At 39.3% G+C, this 9,682-nt stretch overlaps 1 pseudogene; it reads right to left on the reverse strand.

Annotated features, from left to right (window-relative positions):
- Positions 1-1,290: 1,290 nt before the first annotated feature.
- Positions 1,291-4,641, reverse strand: LOC140856199 (indole-3-pyruvate monooxygenase YUCCA1-like; annotated as a pseudogene).
- Between the last annotated feature and the right edge of the window lie 5,041 nt (positions 4,642-9,682).

Here is a 9,682-nt window from a genome sequence, read left to right on the forward strand (position 1 = left end):
TTGGTCACGTTCAATGACGATGTACCCTTACATCTCATCTGTATGCCATACCAGTGTCTCCACACTCCTTGGTTAAGAGGACAACCAACCCATATGGCCTACAGCGACCTATGCTCGATAGAAGCTGTCGTCCTTATTAACAGCTTATCATTTGGTCGTAAACAGTTTTAAGGACTAATCGATAAATCCTCTCTTTATCGAATTTAAATAGTCCTAAGGACTTCATCATAACAACGGAGTTCATTAGAAGATGAAAGCTTATGATGAAGATGCCAAATATATTTTATTTATTAACAAATCAATTACAATACTTGGTTGCTCAACCGTCAACAGCTTGACGATTGACTTTTTGGGACATATTTTTCAATAGATTCGATCTACATTGAGTCCACAGCGAGGTTCATGATGAAAAATGGAGTCCAACGAGATCAAGATCACCTCAAACGGAGCTCGGATGGAGGAGATACGAGCTTTTGAAGTCGGTATGAGATCCGAGGTGGCAAAGGACCGCCGGCGGTCGGTGGCGAGCCGACGGAGCGGCGCGGCCGTAGGTGGCGGGGCACGCGGCCCAGCATGGGCGCACGGCCCAGCCCACACGTGGGCCCGCGGGGTGCGGCCCGGATCCAGGCACCCAGTGCGGGCGCGGCCTAGGCCCAGGCATCGCGCCTGGGGCTTGTACTCCGGTCCACCGTGGATCGGGTGGTCCACCGCCCAGCGCGTGGACCACTTTGGCATTTTGCAGACGTTTCTTGCTGTCCACGGCACTATTTTGTGGATCAGAGCGCGATCGGATGGCGTGGATAGCTCTCGGTCTTGATCCGACAGTTTAGGAGGTTATTTGACTTTGTTTAGGACTCATAATCCCTCTCTATTTGATGTTTAAGCCCTTTAAAAGGGCTTGTGCACAGGAACAGGGGGTGTGGCGTGTTTTTCCATGCGGCACGAAGATCAGAGATTCGAGGAGAGAGAAAGCCGCATGATGCTGAGAGAAAAGAAGCAGAAGGCTCTTGGACAGCGGACAGCGGTCGCTTCAGGGGTTCAGGGGATTTTCTAGGAGAGAGAGCTTTTGTGAGGGAGAACTTTCTGTGAGAGAAAAATTGAGTGTACGAGAGTTGAGGGTGAGATCTCCTCTTGTAAATTTTTTTTTTCATAGTGAAGTTTGCATACCCCGTGGAGGCGAGCCTTTTTGTGGCTGATCCACGTATTTTGATTATTTTTTATTTTATTTTTTCTTTCTTCCTGCTGCATCGTGCAGTACCGAAAAGATCTTGGGAGGTGGTGTCCTGACTAGATATCCACCCAACAATGTTTATATGTACATTTCTATTCCAACCTGGAATCAATATAGGAGCTTTGCAAAAATGTACCAAATTATTTTCAGCAAGGCGCCTCATTGAAGTTAATATATGAGATTTTGCTACAGTATCATATCATACCAGTTACTGTGGCTTGCAATAGGACAAGACAACAATACCTGTAGATTGTATTGGCACAAAGTTTGTTACCTTAATCTGACTCTGAATAAGATTTTCCTGTGCCTTCAATAGTGAACTCATGGAGGAAGAGGTATCCATAGAAAACTGTGAACAAATGAAGCAAAAGAACAGGATAAGCGACTCACGGTGTTCCTGACCACCATATAAGGCCTGGCATTGTGTCTGCAGAGATCCAAGCTTACTTCCATTCCAGAATCCCCACAACCCACCACCAAGACCTTTTGCCCCTCGAAGTCAGCCCCTGACTTGTAGTCTTGCGTGTGGATCACCCGCCAGCCGAACACAGCCGTATATGTCTCCGGCATCACCTGCTCCACGTGCTCCCCCATCGCCACCACCAGCCACCGGCTCACCAGCGCCTCCCCTCACGTCCGGACTCACCACTCCCCGGTCGCCGAGTCAAATTCGGCGTTCAAAACCTCCGTCCCAAACTGGGGATGGATAGCGAAGGAGGCGGCGTAGGTCTCCATGTAGGCCAGGAACCGCTCCTTGGAGGGGTACTTGGGGAACTCTTTGGGGAGGTGGAGCTTGAGGCAGCTGCAGGTGCGGTGCTGCCAAGAGGGAAGCCACGGAGTCGGACTTCTCCAGCACGGTGATGGGAACTCCGGCGTCGGCAGGCAGGCGGCAACGGCGAGGCCGGACGGACCGGCGCCGACGACGATGGGGCTGGAGACCCAGGTGCGCCTAAGCCCCGGGTCCCATGTGACGGCGTACCCAAACATGCATCACAGGGAAATAATCAATCAAGGAACTTCTAATCCAAATTAAGATGCGTCGTCCCTAACCTAGCACATGACTATGATCCCAAAGCATGGAACATTCAACATCGCGTACCCAAACAAACTGTCAAGAAGTGAGACTTTACTAGAATTCTCCAGAATTTCTGAAGATCATAATTCAAGTCAAGAAATCAAAGAGTCATTGTCTAGGAAGCTGAAATCTAAGTCAATTATCTTCTATCTAAGAGAATGTTTAGTTCCTAGGCATTATGGAAATTTTTAGAGTTGTATTCAGCCTCTGTAAAAGGCATAAGTTACAGCTTTGAAACAGAGTTCTAAACCTAAAATACAAAATCAAAAAATCTCCTCCTTCTCCTCTCTTCTTTACTTCCTTCCATACACCAACATATGGTACCAGAGCTCTATTGATCTTAAGGGCCGGAAAAATCAAACACAAAAATTCTTATTGCATTGAAGTATGGCTCCAACATTCACATCCACTTCCATAAATATTACTGTACCTGCACGTCCAATATTTGGAGGAGACAATTATGATTACTGGTGCACAAAAATGAAGCTCTTCTTGAGAGCTAATGAGCTATGAGAGATACTAGAGAGTGGCATTGCTCAAAGACAAGAGGGAGTTCAGTACACAGAAGCACAACTAAGAAAATTGAATGAGGATGAATTGAAAGATATCAAAGTCTTAGTTCTCATTCACAATACTGTTGCAGACACAATTTTTCTGAAAATTATGAGGGCTGCGTCAGCAAAAGGAGGCTTGGAGTATTCTCCAGGAAGAGTTTCAAGGTAATGACAAGGTGAGGATCATCAAGCTCATTACTTTGAGAAAAGAATTTGAGAATCTGAAGATGAAAGAAAATGAAAGTGTCAAAGATTACACTTTCAGAATAATGGAAGTTGTAAATCAGATGCAGATTTATGGAGCAACAATTTCCGATCAAAGGATTATCCAGAAGTATTGAGTAGTCTAATTCAAAAAATTTTTCAGTAGTCACTATAATAGAAGAGACCAAGGACTTGACACAACTCAGTCCAACTGAGTTATTTAGATCCTTATTAGCACATGAACAAAAGCTTGGCAAGAATCCAGAAAGTCCATCTGAAGGTGCTTTTCAATCAAAGCACAAATCAAAGACAGAGAAAAAAGGAGGCAAGGGGAAATTCAATAAAGGCACAAGCAACAGAGAGTGTGTTGATGGTGCCAAGAATCAAAAGCCTAAGAAGAAAGGAAAATTTCCACCATGTGGCATTTGTGGGAAAACAAATCATTCGGAGAAGGATTGCTGGAACAAAGGAAAGCCTCAGTCTTGTAGTTGCAAAAAATTTGGCTATACTGAGAAGAATTATTGGCCGAAGCAAGACTAAAACACTCATCAGGGCCAATCCAGCACACAAGCAAATTTTTCAGATTGCAACCAAGGGAAAGATCACCTATTTTATGCATGTCAAATAGCAAAATCCAGCAACAGTGGAAGGTGGCTTATTGACAGTGGTTACACAAACCACATGACAAATAATTCAAACATTTTCAGCGAGTTAGACACTTCATTCAAAATTCCAATTTGGATGGAAAATGATGCACTAGTAGAGTCTAAAGACAAGGGAATCGTTGTTATCCAGACAAAAAAAGGTACGAAATTCATCAAAGATGTTCTCCTAGTTCCAAATCTTGATGAGAATTTAATTAGTGTTACTCAGATGATGAATTAATCATGGATATTCTCTTACCTTTGAGCATGATTATTGCATCATATATGATTCTGAAAAGAAAGAAATTGTAAGAGCCACGATGGAGAACAAAAGTTTTCCATTACAGTGGAAATATCCCACTGTAGATGCAAACAAAGCATCCATGGATGAAACCTGATTGTGGCACAGGAGATATGGTAACTATAATTTATGTGCACTAAATATTCTTCATCAGAAAAACATGGTGAGAAATCTTCCCTCAATACACATAAGTTCTAATTTATATGAAGCTTGTCAACTTGGCAAGCAACATAGACAACCCTTCCCCAATGAACAAGCTTGGAGAGCAAAGAAGAAATTGGAGTTTGTGCATACGGACATTTGTGGTCCTCAAAGGACCTTATCCTTTAGCCATAACAAATATTTCGTGCTGTTCATTGATGATTACACTCGGATGACTTGGGTGTATTTTATGGGAGAAAGATCAGAAATTTTTCATACATTCAAGAAGTTCAAGGCTCTTGTTGAAACTCAAAGTGCCTGTAGTTTGAAGAGAATCAGATCAAATAGAGTTCTAAACCTGAAATACAAATTCAGAAAATCTCCTCCTTCTCCTCTCTTCTTTACTTCTCTTGCTTTACTTAACAGCAACTAGACCTGACATAATGTATGCAGCAAGTTTGCTCTCAAGTTTCGTGAATGAGCCAAGTGAAGTTCACATGGGTACATGGGTACAGCAAAAAGGGTACTAAGGTACCTAAGGGGAACTACAGATTATGGTGTATAGTTCCAGCCATGTTCAGATGTAAAGTTGATTGCCTATTCTGATAGCGATTGGGGAGGTTTAGCTGATGACATGAAGAGCATTTCTGGCTATACTTTTACTCTTGGTTCAAGAGTATTTTCATGGATTTCAAAGAAGCAAGATACTGTTGCTCAATCAACAGCTGAAGCAGAATATATTGCAGTATCTACAGCTGTTAATCAAGCCCTTTGGCTGAGAAAAATTTTTCAAGATATGGGCCAGAAGCAAGTTGAAACTACATAGGTAAATGTTGATAACAAATCTGCCATTGCTATTACAAAGAATCCAGTTTGTCACAGCAAAATAAAACATATGAAAGTGAAGTTTCATGCAATAAGAGATGCAGAGCAGGATAAAGAAGTCAAGATGGTCTACTGTCAATTAGAGTACTAGCTTGCAGACATTTTTACAAAAGCACTTCTCAAAATCAAATTTGAGTTCCTGAAAGCAAAGCTTGGAATGATAAGAAAAAGTCTCAAGGAGGAGTGTTGAGAAGTGAGACTTTTCTAGAATTCTCTAGAATTTTTGGAAATCATAATTCAAGTCAAGAAATCAAAGAGTTATTGTCTAGGAAGTTGAAGTCTTAGCTTCGTACGCAGAAATCTAAATCAATTATCTTCTATCTAAGAGAATGTTTAGTTCCTAGGCATTAAATATAAAAATTTCTAGAGTTGTATTCAACCTCTGTAAAAGGCATAGTTGTTAGCTTTGAAACAAAGTTCTAAATCTAAAATACAAATTCAGAAAATCTCCTCCTCCTCTCTTCTCTACTTCTCTTCAATATACCAACACAAACAAGCAAGAAACAAGAAAAACAGATCAAATCGGCATAATGATCACACACAAGACATAGATTGTGTGATCCCTAGAGGAAACAATAGAGAACCAATGATCAGATCAATGAGAGATCAAATGGGGGAGGGCTCGGAATGGTCACTGTGGAGGGAGTCGGAAGTGACGGGATTGGTGAGCATGAGGGGGTGGTCCTTGGCCTCCTCCTCCATGTCACCCTCATCCTTGGTGGTGCTGAGGTTGATGTAGGAGCAGCACTCCAAGGAGGTGAAGAAGGTCGATGCCACGCTCGTCCTCAGCCAGCTCACCATCCCTTCCGCCGGTGCTGTCGCACTCTTTGCCGCCTCCGCCACCCTCGATTTCTCATCTCCCTCTCCTCCTCCTCCTCCTACTCTCTCTTTCTCTTGATTGGATCAAATTAGGTTTTCTCTCTCTTCTTGTCGTCTTCTTCTCCTCCTTTCATGTCTTTCCTCCCATGTCTTTCTCTGTCCCTTCTCTCTCTCGGTCTCTTCTCAGTTTGAGATGGAGGGAATAAGGGATAGAGGCATGACAGAAGGAGGGGTGGTGGATTTATGGAGGTGTGAGAGTGGGAGAGGCAACAGTTCACTCAGACTCAACAGCGACGAGATGGAGATCGATGATTGAGAGGGAGAGGGCATGAAGGATGAAGGCAGGGGTGTATCAGAGGAGTTGAATTTTAACGACACATAATGACTTCCGTCGATGCTTTTGTGCATCGCAATTTGTCGATGCTTTAAAACGTCGCAATATGCTGACACATTTAATAAGCATCGGCAAACACATGCGCTATTTAAAAATTATCGATGCTTCCTTCTAGTATCGGCAATATTAAATCAGGTTATCATTTTTTTTTCTGTAGTGACAATTAATTTAATATGATCAGCCAAGCAACATTGAGGGAAACATCCTATTGACAACTCCTGTTAAGAAAAAAAAATTGGTATCAAAAGTGTCTAGTTGTGCTACATAATGAGCTTAAGTTAGGTCTGTTATTGTGGATGCACTTGGAGAAGGCAAATTGGATGATCATAGGCCCTCTAGTACGAAACATATCCATAGTGCCAATGTAAAATCATTAATCTCTTTAGAGCTCTACATTAACTTTGCAGGTCCTATGCTGAAATGATATCATAATTAATCATGAATGCCAAGCAAGATTCATGTGACACTTATGATAATGTAGATCAGTATACTTATGAACTCTTATTAGGATCACTTTATTATCTTTCAAGTTTAGTGAAAAGCAACTTGCCTCTTTATCTTATTATTCTATTAAATTTTCATTATTTTTATTTTAATTATTTTTATGTCCTATAAAAACCACTAAGATATTTTGAGATATTAGAAAAAACTAATTGATTAACAATGTTTATGTGATTATTTAAAATGCTTTTAGTAGTGACAACTATCACCGGTAAAAATTACAAATTCTCTATCAAAATGATAGTCCTCTGTCTATTACTTGGAGTGTCATTACAAAATGTCCTCTTTATTCAATTTGTTTAATTATCATCATAATAGAAAAGACTCAAGATTTCAACCTTCTGCTTTTTAAACAGAAATGTATGAAACTAGAAATACATAGAACAAATAATCAAGTCTTTATGGAATGAAAGCTAAAAGCATGGATTGATTCCCAAAATAAAATTGTACTTTCTCACATAAATATCAAGCACTTTCGTGAATAATTTAAGGACTTATTAGAATTTCGTATCGGGGTATGCATGCATGTTTCAATTTTTTTTTTCTAAATAATACAGCAGAATAAAGATTAAAACTCTTTTTAATCTAAATCATAAATGTATAAAACATAGAATACAAAGATCTACTTCATATGCTGAAATTTAACATATGCTGAATTTTTTGCTGAAATTGAATATGTGATTGAATCACATACATGTTTTACAATTTTTTTCTTCAAATCTAGATATGAAAGAGAGTAGATTTTTTCTTAGCCATGCAAGTGCTCGATCTCTATAGATATCCACTCAGGATCAGTTTGAAATAGCCCTCTTTGGTATTGATCCTTCTTCTCTAAGAACAATTAGCCTGCGAATCTGAACTAAATCTGGATTGCGATTAATTGTTTGATCCTTTCTTTAATCTTTTTTTCTCTTCTTCTCTTGCTTTTCTTCTCTTGATTAGGAAGCAATCAAGGACTAAAAAATCAACAAGCAAAGGGATGTCCAAGCTCCTCTTAGGCGTAGAGAAGTGGGACGCCCAACACCATGGATGTTGGACTTCAAGGGGAGAAGAGAGGGAGAAGACAGAGGGGGCATGGGGAGCTTCTAAGGGAGGCATGGACTGTTAAAATTTAGAGCTAAGGAGCCTTAGAGAAGGTCTCTTTAAATAGGCATAAGGTTTGAATCTTATTTAAAATCAAATAACCATTTAATACAAGTCCTATTTATATTAAGAATCCTTATTCTTTTAGTTATTTGATCCTCTTTAGGAGATCCTTTAGATGCCAACTTTTGAAGCCCTGCACCCACAAATACACATGCCACATGGCTGCCATGGGATGCCCCAATCAGGTTGACACATCTTCTCTAGTGTGTGCACACCCAACTTGATCAAATCAAGTGGCACCCAATCAAAACTATCAAAAAAATTAATTAAGGGTTTGAACCCTTAATTTATTTGATTCAAAACCCTAGGCACCCAATACTTAGAGCCCAATGAATCTAATTCATTTAGGTTATTAGCAAATAATTAAATTTAAATTAATCTTATCAAATAAAAAATTTAAATACAAAGAGAAAATTAGATTTAACTATGTACTAGCAAAGTTATCCTGAACATAATAGAATTTTTCTAAACTCAATTGAGACTTCATAAGCCCAATTGCTTATTCCAGATCTATATTCTTTGTTACATGACCCTATAGGTTCAATTCTATCTGGTAGCGAAATATACAATAATCTTTATCATGCATTATTGAAACTCCTTTCAATGGATCAGAACAGTTTCACTCTAATTCAACAAGGATTATCGATCCTGAGCAACCTTAATGAGCTCTCACTATTCACCAGTGACACTTAGCAATATGTAGTAGTGATCCAGCAAAATTGAAAAAGAACCTTAAGGTGTAGTTCACATATGATTCAGTCTCTCTATCGTAAGTCCTGATTAGATGGCAGATTATAGATAAATCATCAAATCTCATCATCTATCATATGATAGATTCGATCAGCTTAAGTCTAATTATGATTTTTATAAAAAAAAATTTCACCAATCACACTGCTGTGGCCATAGACTCTTGGACTTAACCTCTCAAATTCCATAGGACTACTTTTCTCTATCAAGATTGATAGAGTCTATCTAGATGCACATCCTACTTCTATAGTAGACTAATGATCACCAACATCTACTACAAAGACTTATTGAGATCATGTTTATATGTCAATTAAACTCCAGCAGCCTCACTGTGAGCAGTCATACTATTGAGGTCAAAGGATCATTCATACAACTGCAGCATCGACATAATCACTGACAATCGAATAGAAATCTAAGTGATCTCTTGTATGGTCATGCTCAATACTAGTTGTTCTCTAACAATTATTCACACTATCGCTCAGTGTCTCTACACTATAGACCAGAGACTCATCTATCCCGAAGAAAATGATCTATATGCCAGTCTATCTGGATTGATTACCATCCCCATGATGATACTATGATTGAAAATATTTAAGAATTATATACATATCTCTAATTCTCAATACTTTGAGAATATGTGTCGAAATATTAATTTATGGACGATTCAAAGACACATTACACTTGAATAAAAATTAAACTTGCCTTTATTGATCAAATCAATGAATTATTAAGTATAAAATTATATTCTAGATTTATTACAATGTATTAGCCATGTTGACTTCTAGGATATATATCTAACAATCTTTCACTTAGACTAAAGCCAATTGACCACTAATCTAAGTACCATCTTCTCAAGATGGACTTTCATTTTTGACTGACTCAATTGCTTTATCAGCGGGTCTGTTATGTTGTCTGTGGAGTTTACTCTTTGCACTTCGATATATTTTTTTTTGAGATGGTCGTGTATGATATGGTACCATCGCTCGATGTGCTTTGATTTCTGATGAAATCTCAACTTTTTAGCAAGAGCTATGGCTCCA

The sequence above is a fragment of the Elaeis guineensis genome, chromosome 3, assembly GCF_000442705.2.
Source record: "Elaeis guineensis isolate ETL-2024a chromosome 3, EG11, whole genome shotgun sequence".
NCBI classification, from domain to species: domain Eukaryota; kingdom Viridiplantae; phylum Streptophyta; class Magnoliopsida; order Arecales; family Arecaceae; genus Elaeis; species Elaeis guineensis.